Source organism: Gavia stellata, chromosome 8 (genome assembly GCF_030936135.1).
Source record: "Gavia stellata isolate bGavSte3 chromosome 8, bGavSte3.hap2, whole genome shotgun sequence".
NCBI lineage: Eukaryota > Metazoa > Chordata > Aves > Gaviiformes > Gaviidae > Gavia > Gavia stellata.
Genome location: NC_082601.1, coordinates 18,436,085 through 18,445,218, shown reverse-complemented (window position 1 = coordinate 18,445,218; position 9,134 = coordinate 18,436,085).

Sequence of the window (9,134 nt, the reverse complement as noted above, 5' to 3'; positions counted from 1 at the left end):
TCATCTCTCAAAGCATTGCCACTGCGTGTCCTGGTAAAGCCGTGCCCGGAGCCGTGCCCATCTGGCGTGCCACAGCGCTGGACCTGCCAGCGCTCAGCCTGGCATTGCCGTGGGTTGACTGCGACAGCACAGGCTGTCCTGTCCCTCCCTCTCCCTGCACGGACGCTGTGCTGGCACCACAGGAGAGAGCCGCACTCCTCCCCACGCCAGCAGCACAAGCGCAACTTCCTTCCCCAGAGGGACCCAGCTGCACAGGGCTCGGCGCTGGAGGCTTCAGGTGACACCGGGCTGGGTGAGCAGCAGGAGTGGGGCACGGAGGGGAGCCAAGGAGGCACATGGTGATGGTGAGACAGCGTTTGGGCAGTGGGGTACAAAGCTCGGGAGCATCTGTGCTCAGGGCTGCGTATTGGGGAGCACTGGAGTGGCTGGAAGGCGAGGCAGGGAGCAAGGGTGTCCTGCACCCATCTCTCCAAACTGGGACAATCTTCCTTCACTCCATCACCTCTCCCAAGCCTCTTCCACCCACACAGCCTCCCCAGCCCCTGCCTTCTGCTCCCCACACTCCTCCTCTCCTCTTCAGTGGTACCCAAGGGACCTCCAGGTAGGGCTGAGAGACACAAGCAGGGGACAGGACTGGGGGATGCTGCAGGGATGTAGCATCCTTGTGCATGGAGTGGGACATCCCGCATGTGATAGTCTGGGCTCGCTCTGTAAGAGGTGACATCACCAGGAATCTTCTGATCACCTCTTCTTGTGGGCAGCCATACGTCTCTAATTGGTCTCCAAGGCTGCCCATCACCAAGGTATCTGAGGACTCGCTCTTGGTCCGTTGGCTCTGAAGCAGCCACAGCCCTGGAAGCGGTGGTGCAAGGGAGGGAGATGGGTGATGATGTGGCCCAGGGTAGTGATGTGGCCCAGCCAGCCCTTCGTGCCTCTTGCTGCCAGCCCTTCTGGGCATGAGATGGCTCTTTTAGCTCCTGGATGGCTGGTGCCAGACCTGGCCTGGCTCTTTGAGATTCCCTGTGCCCTCACCCATCCTGGCGAGGCAGAAGGAGCCGGTGGCTGGCCCAGGGGCTGGGAAGGGCAGGAGACTCAGCTACCCACCGAGAGGTGGAAAATGGCTTGGAGCAGGCAGTGTGGCAAGGTGGGGTGTTGCCGGCTGCCATCTGTTATTCCTGCCCTGCATCAACGACCAAGATGAAAGTCTCCGGCCACAGCCCTCACCGCAACAACATGGACCCCCCTCCTGAAATGACTGCTCTCCTGAAGGAGTTTGCTTTTGCCTGAGTGGTGGAGGAGAAAGCCATGTTTACACACCAGGTTTCAAGTACCACTCGCCAGCTGCCTCACTGTAATTACAGTCATTAGGAGAGGATGAATTGCTGGGGTTCAGTGCTGGGATGTTTGTTTGTTTGTTTCGCAGATCCAGAGTGGGGCAGCTGGCAAGGGAGGGCCGCTCTGCCAGCAGCTGGAGGGAGAGCTGGGCTCCCGACAAGCCTGGCTGCCTGGCAGAGGGATGCTGCGGTCCCCGATGAGCATGGGGCCAGGCCAACCCCAGGCTTTGCGTGGCACAGGGAGAAAGGTGCCCGGTGGGAAAGGGCATCTCCCCAGATGGGCTGGGATGGAGCTGAATCCCCAAATCCTGAAGTGCTGTGACTGTGGCTACAGGAAGCCCCACGGCAGAGATGGCGAGTCAGGAGGCTCTGGGAACCACAGCCACCATGGACCGATTGTGGCTGCAAGTCTGCTCACACTCCCTGAAGTGTGCATGGGCTGAGCAGGGACAAACCTCCTCTTTCATCCCCTCTCCAGCTTCTGGTTCCCAAGTCGGGCAATAAAAGTGCCTCACGTCCTTGCCTTGATTTAGCACTATGCTTTGCCCCAGGGCTCACCTGCATGGGGGATTCACATCCTGAGATGCCTCCAGGGATGTCTCTTCAAGGCATCTCCTCCAGCTGCCTCCAGCAGCAGCACCAGGCTACTGAGACAGCACAAGGACCAGGCTCCCTGTCAGTCTGGGTGACATGTGGCATGGAAGTGGCAACACGAACAGGGTTTTTTTGGGTCTTAGTCCCAGCCTGGCCGCTTCTTGCTGCATTATCCAGGGGAGCTCTTGGGCTCTGGTACCAAAGCTGACAGCATCCATCTTGCAGGCAGGTTGTAGGGCTGAGCTGCCAGCTGTGAAGTGCTTCCAGGGAAAGACAGTTTATCGTCCAGCACATCCCAGGTTTTCCATTGCTGCCAGGCTCCTCTTTCAGCCCAACCAACACCACCTGAGGGGGAGCCCCTGCAGTATCTGGGACATCTGCCCTGCAGCCAGGGCTGTTGCCCAGGGACTTTGCAGGAGTGGTTTTAGCAGGCAGCCACATCAAAGCCAGTCCAGGACGCTGCATCCACCACAGGCTTCAGCACCCATGAACAGTGAGCATGACGCACCATGACAGCACAGATTTTCTTCTCTTTGTAAGGCTGGGCAGGCAGTGTGTGCATGGGGGGATGTGAGGGGGCAACCACAGCCCCCTTCCACTTCACAGCCACCTTGGGCTTGCGCTGGGTCCTACAGATGGAGGAACATGCAGAAGTCTTCTTCAGATTTTGTACCTCTCCTGTCACAGCCCCCACCTCCTGAGGGCAGGCGTCCTCAAAGGTTGCTGTTTCACATGGCTCAAATCCCTCCAGCACCGTAGACTCTTGAGTCCTGCCAAAAGTGCTCCAGCGTTCCTGCTGCTGGAAACACGCCTCCTTGCTAGCCCAAATGGATGCAGCTTGAAGTCCCAGCCCTCAGCTCCCAGGAGAAACACAGCAGTCTGGAGCACACCTTTAGCCAGCACAGGGGCTACCAACATCAGTCCAGACCTGGCTTTGCTCTGAGATGTCACTCAGCAAAAGCCCCTTCCTCCAACAGGTATTTACCCCAGTTCATCATGGCAAAGGCTTTGCACTGCAGTGTCCTCATGTGGTGCACACTTATTTTTAAGTAGCTGTTGCAAACAGCTGGAGACTTTGGCTTTGGCTTTTTTCCTCATTCTCTACTTGGAGTCAGCCATTTAGGATGCCTGCAGGGGTATGTGCATCAGTATCTGGGCTGAGAGAGCAAGTGAGGAAAGAGTCTGGGGGCCTCTTGGGATGACACATGCTCCTGGTCTGGTGCAGGCAGTGTGATCAACAGAGTGGCAGAGGGGTGCAGCCTGTCCTGAGCAATAGGATCCTGCAGCAGCAGGGGCACAGTCAGCTGCGAGTGAGCAGCAGGGATGAGGCTCACATGGACGTGTCCCCATGCATGTGACAGGCACACTGTCCATGTCCATGCAAGCAGCAATGAGAGCAAGTCATCAGGCACCACTACTTGTGCTTCTCTTTATTCTTTCACTGCCTTGCACATCTCCTGCTTTGTGATCCCTGCACAGCAGCTCCCTTGTCAATTCATTCAAGCAGCGATGCTAAGGCTGGAGGGACCCAGCGAAGCCACCCAGCCCACCCCCAGCCTCAGGCCAGGCCCTCTCACACCCCCTTTGCCAGGGAGAAAAGGGGTATTCCACCCCTGCAAGACCCGTGCGCTACGTGCAGAGTGTGATGGGGAAGCGGGTCGCTGGTGGGGGGGTGCTTGCCATTCACCAGTGTGAGTGGGAGGGTGAACTGGAAAGAGCCTCCTCTCCCGGTGGAGCACCACCGCCCAGGCTTGACAAGGCGTGTGCTCCTGCGCCACCCGTACACGCCTTGGGTGCCTCTAACCGCCTGGGACAGGTATTCATGGTCCAGCGGAGCATGCCTATCATGCCTTCATGCCACGGCACTTGGCAAGCGCCTCCCCTCCCTGCAGCTGCAGCCGTGCTGGAGCATTCCTCTGCGGAGGGCTGGCTCGTACCAGGAGGGATGGGTGACGTGGACAGCACCCCCTGCTCCCCAAGTACACTGGGCTCTTCCCCACTGCAGCACCTGCATCACCTCTTCAGCTCCATCCCTTCAGTGAGAACCACCACTGCGGCCGCCGATGGCAGCGTTTCCGACTGCACAGGGAGATGTTCTCAGGAGCAATTTCAGGGCTGCTGTGCAGGCATGGTGTGCACCCTGGGATGGCTGCACCCCTTCTTTCATATGCATGTGGCTGAGGGTGGTGCAAGCCTCCCCGACCGGTGCAGAGCAGGAGCCAGATGTGGCAGGGGCAGGGACAGTGCATTAGGACTGGCATCTCCTTGCCCCACAGAGAGTCCCCTCCCAGCTCCTTGCTGAGGAGGATGGATGTATTCTGGAAGAAGACAGAGCACTTCCAGATGTAGCCAAAAAGATGGAGTTAGATGGGATTGACACAGAGGGGCGATACCTGTGGAGCTGACGCAACCTTGCTACGTGAGAGCCTTTGGAAGGGGAAGGTGCTACAGAGTGACACTCTCGCCAGGGGCCATGCTGCCAAGCACTGGTCCTCTTTTGTCTTGAAACTGGGGTTGGGGAGAGGAAAAGCCCTGAGACAGGAGGGCAAAGGCAGCTTCTGGTGCTGACCAAGCTCAGTCAGCCACTTCTAGGTGAGACCACCAGGTTCACATAGACACAGAAGAGAAGGTTGGCTTGGGCAAAACCAAGGCGAGGAGGAAGGGAGACATATGGAGTACCCCCCAGGGGTACCAGCTCTGCTGCCCCACATGCCCCAAAGCTGAGAAGAGATCCCAGCATCCCTGCAGTCAGCAGTGGTGAACAGGAGACTGTCCAGCAGCAAGGTCATCTGCAATGAGAAAGAAGCCCCCTCCAGTGGCCTGAGTTGGGCGTGGAGAACAGAGATATCCCAAGTCACAAGTGCCTTGGAAGTGCCGGCTCAGTATCTGCTGCAGCCTGGGTTCTTGTTTTGTTTTTGAGCAATAAAATAAGTGACCCAGTGACCCATCAGGATGGGTGCCAACTTCATCTGCCAAGTCCTGCTGCATCCCTGGTACCCAGAGCCAAGCCTAGCAAGCAAGACGGGGCGAGGGGTGGGGTAATGGCACTTGACAGGAGAAGCAGGGGAGAGGGACGGAGCCCATATGGCCCTTGCATCTCCGCACCTTCGTGCCCTCAGTGGGTGCCCCTAAGGGGCCAGCCCCATTCTGCCGTGGATGCTGTTTGAGCCAGGCTCTCCCCAGCTCAGCCTGGCTCTCGTGTGCGTGTGTAACCTCCTTGGAGCTCTGCCCATTGACTGGCTGGGCTCATACCCCTTTCACCCTGCTCTGGGCCACCTCTCCCCGGAGCAGAAGGGATCACGCCTGCCAGCTGGCCCTGGCCCCAGTGGGTTGCAGCATCCCGGAGCGTGCGGCGTACTGGGGTGCCCCCAGACCCTGCGTGCACCAGGGCCTGGTAGGCGCTGGTTAAGTCATGTGTTTTGTGTTGGGTTTCTCCCCCTCCTGGAAAGTCCCAGTGCGGAGCGGTGGGGCTGAGCCGACCGCACACAGCTGCGGGCCACCACATGAGAGGAGCCAGCTCCCCGGGGATTACAGAGCCCCGGGAGCCCGGGGAGGAGGCAGGAGCACCCGCGCCATGGCCCTTTCATCTCTCCCCTGCCTCACTCCCGCTTTCATGTCTGCCTCTCTGGCCACGCTCTTTTCCTCCGCTGTCTTTGCTCTCTTTGCACTTGGCCTCTTTTCCCTGCCTTCCCCCCAGCCCCTCCCGCTGCACCTGGCTGTGCTGGCTGCCTCTGCACCACTCCTGTCACCCCCCCGCCCCAGACCCTGTGCTTTCATCCCCCGACCCCCAGCTGCCTTCTCCCACCTCCCCTGCACTGGCGTCCTGCCCCCACGCCAGCTCTGCCCTTCCATCATCTCCCTACCCAGCCCAAAACCTCCCATTGCCATGGGGGGAGGGAGAGGGGTGGGACGAAGTGCCCCCAGGTGTTCTCTGTCCATGTCCAAAAAGCTTTTCCCCCTTGCTCCCATCGGTCCTGTTGTCCTGACCAGGCTGCTTCCAGGGTCACCCCCCTCCCTGGGTGTACCCTGTGCTGTCACAGCCAGGCATCCTCGTGCCTCCTCTATCTGCCTCATGGAAGCAACGAGCTGGGGATGCTGGTGGACCCCGATGTCCCTCCCTGTCACTGGCACCCACCTTCCTCTTCCTCAGCTCTAGCTGGGGGACAGAGAAAAGGCACCCGTTCATGCAGCAGCCAGCGTTGGGCACTCCCTGTGAGAGGTCTCTGGTCAAAGGACAAAGGAAAGTGGTGGTGCCCTATTCTCGTGGGTCATAGACCTGTGCCAGGGACCAATATCCTTCACATGCTCCCTGAGAGGCCTGGGGTGTCTCTGGTGTTTCCTGGGGCATGGGACCACATGAAGGACTGAGAGAGTAAAGAATATTTGGGTCCAAACCTACGTGCAGCCATTGCAGTAGGGGGCACATCACAAGCAAGGTGGTCTAATGGTTAGAGCATTGCCTCTGAGTCCACACGCTCTCTGGGGAGTCTTGGTGCCCATCTCTTTGTGAGTATCTCAGCCATTGGGGTTTGGGCTGTGGAGGACCTCCACATCACTCCCTTCCCAGACACACTATCAGCCTCCTTTCTTGCGCGTCTTCCCCACCTGCTCTCACTCTGGCATCTGCCCACCCTGCACCTCTGCACCCACTGCCTCCTCTCAGGTCTTCTGCTTAAGGGGCTCTGTGCACTCCAAACTCTGCTCCCAGCTTGCTCAGCCCCTACCTTCCCCATCCCTTGTCCAGCCTCCCCCAGGAGCTCTTCCTACCCCAGCCCTTGGAGCTGCCCTGGCTCCATCACAGCCTTCACCCCAAGCCCTCCCTCTGCTCTCCATCTCCACATCCCACCCGTTTCCAGACACTGCTGGCCCTTCTGCAGGCGCATGGCAGCCCTGTGTCCAGGCGCACCCAGCGTGGAGCACCAAGGGCTGGTGCAGCTGCGGCTGAGCAAGGATGCTGCAGTCCTCCCAGGCAGCAGGGGCACTCCTGCGGAGTTGGGCTGCTGCTGGCCTGTCTGGTCACTCAACGAGCTCAACACAGTGGTGGCTACAGCCTACTCACCGGGTAGGTGACCCACCCCTCATCATGGAGGGCAATGCCACCAGGATGCTGTGCCAGGGGGTGGTAGGCAGGAGTTGGGCTGGGCAAGGGGAGCACAGGACTCCCGGGCTCCTCTCCTGAGCCAGCTGCCGCCTCGCTGTAGGTATTTCATCTTGCCAAGCAGGTCAGTTAGGGCCAAACTCTTTTTTTTTCTTTTTCGGGGGGTTGCACCGGTGCTGGTGCCAAGCATGACATGTTGGGGCTGAACTTCAGGAAAGCCTCGGAGCACCTCTCTGCAGCTCAGGTTGCAGCACGGTGCCAGCTAGGCTCTCGGGAAGGGTGTCAAGCCATGGCCACCTGCTTCTCAACCAGAGGAAGCATGGAGGCCAGTTGCCTGGACCAAGGCAAGGAAGGGTCTGCCCTCTGCTCCCCTTGGACCAGCAGATGCAACGAGGCTTTGCTCTCCAGTGACTTCCAGTAGCCCAGATGCATCTAGTTGCTTTTGTGGGTGAGCAGCCCACCAGGCTCTGCCAGCCAGCACTGCCAGCCCTGCCCATGTCCATGCTCATACCCCCCAGCAGGTGAGATGGGATGGGGGGTACCAGGGAACTGTCCCCTCCTGGCTCTACTTCATGTCGGCTCTGCTGGGAGCAGGAATGGAATTTAGATGGGGCTGGGCGTTCCCGTGTAGCGATTCCCCCAGGCTGGATCTGGCTCTGATGACTGTTCTGTGCGGGGAAGAAATACCAGAGGAGTTACTCATGGCTCATCGGGGCATGATGTAGCAACTCCTCACCGGTTCCCCCCACCCTCCAGCCAAAGTTCCTCCTGTGATCTCCTGGGGAAAGTCCCAGCCCCCCCACTCCTCCCCTGCCACCCCCAGAGACATTCCCCACCCTTGCTGGAGCTTTCCAGAAGCAGGAGATGAGCTGGGGGCTTTGGGTGAGAGGAGAAAGGACCGGAGTGACCTGCCGTGCTGGAGGCAATCCGCTGTCCCCTTGGGTCTTCCACGCTGTGTCTGGTGATGGGCACAAGGCCAGTGTCTGAGAGAGCACCAGCCTGGGGTATCCACATCTGGACAGCCACACATCTGCCTTCAGACCTGGCAGAAGTGCAAACAATCGGGCCAGCTCAGGTCTCTCTATTGCCTTTTCGGCGGTCACACTCAGGTCAGGTTTTCCCATCACTCTCCACAACCGCAGGGGCAAGAAGTGAGGTTTACTTTCAGTTTGCTGGAAGGAGCTGAGAAGCTCTCCTGCTCCTGAGACTGGAAGTTCAAACTTTGAGAAAACCAGTGGACTTCGCACGGCTCTAGCAGAGCCACCAGTGTGGTGGTCCCCTCTGCAGCAGGGACCCTCAGGGATGGAGGAATCTCTAGAGCTTGGGCCAAATTACTTGATGAAATTGGAGTAAGTTCCACCTGTTTTTGCCAGCATGGACTTGCTGCCATCTTTAGAATCCTTCACTGCCCTTTTCACAACATGCATGTGAAGGAAATGGCAATTTCTTTTTTAGTTTTGGAACTTCCTTAGCGATTTGCCTCTGTGGGGAGATGATGGGAGAGCGTTGGGAAAATCTGGTCCCCTCTACTGGAAACCACCTCCATCATCTGCCTGGGCTCTTCTACCCTGATGGTCATTCCTCTCTCTTGGGCGAAGCTCCTTGAACCTTCCCATTTCAGCGCAGCCCCGTGTGCAGTGCCCCGCAGGGTGGAGGTGTCCCTCCCGTGGCAGGGGTCCATGCAGGTGCAAGGCTTGAGCAGCTCAGCAGGCTCAGATAGTCCTTCCATGTGAGGAAACATGACTCTTTGGTGGGACAGATCCCATCTGTGGATCAGGGAGGCTGCACTTGGGCTCATGGAAGACGAGAGGTTTGGGATGCCTGGGGAGCCAAGACCTCACTGGCAACTGTCTCTGGAGGCTCAGTGGTGGCCGTGGGGAGAGGAGGTGTCCCTGCATGCTCTCTGTGCACAGCAGTGTGGTTGTTAGGATGGCTGCCCAGCAGCTGGTTCCCGGTTAGGGAAGCATGGGGACACTGTTCTTGTAACCACAGGCACACCGGCATCTTGCCTGTGGCTCCCAGACACTCAGCGAGGAAGCCATAGAGCAGATCTTGAAGGCTGGTATTCCGTTGGGAACCAGCTGGCCCCAGGAGGGAATGAGGTCCTG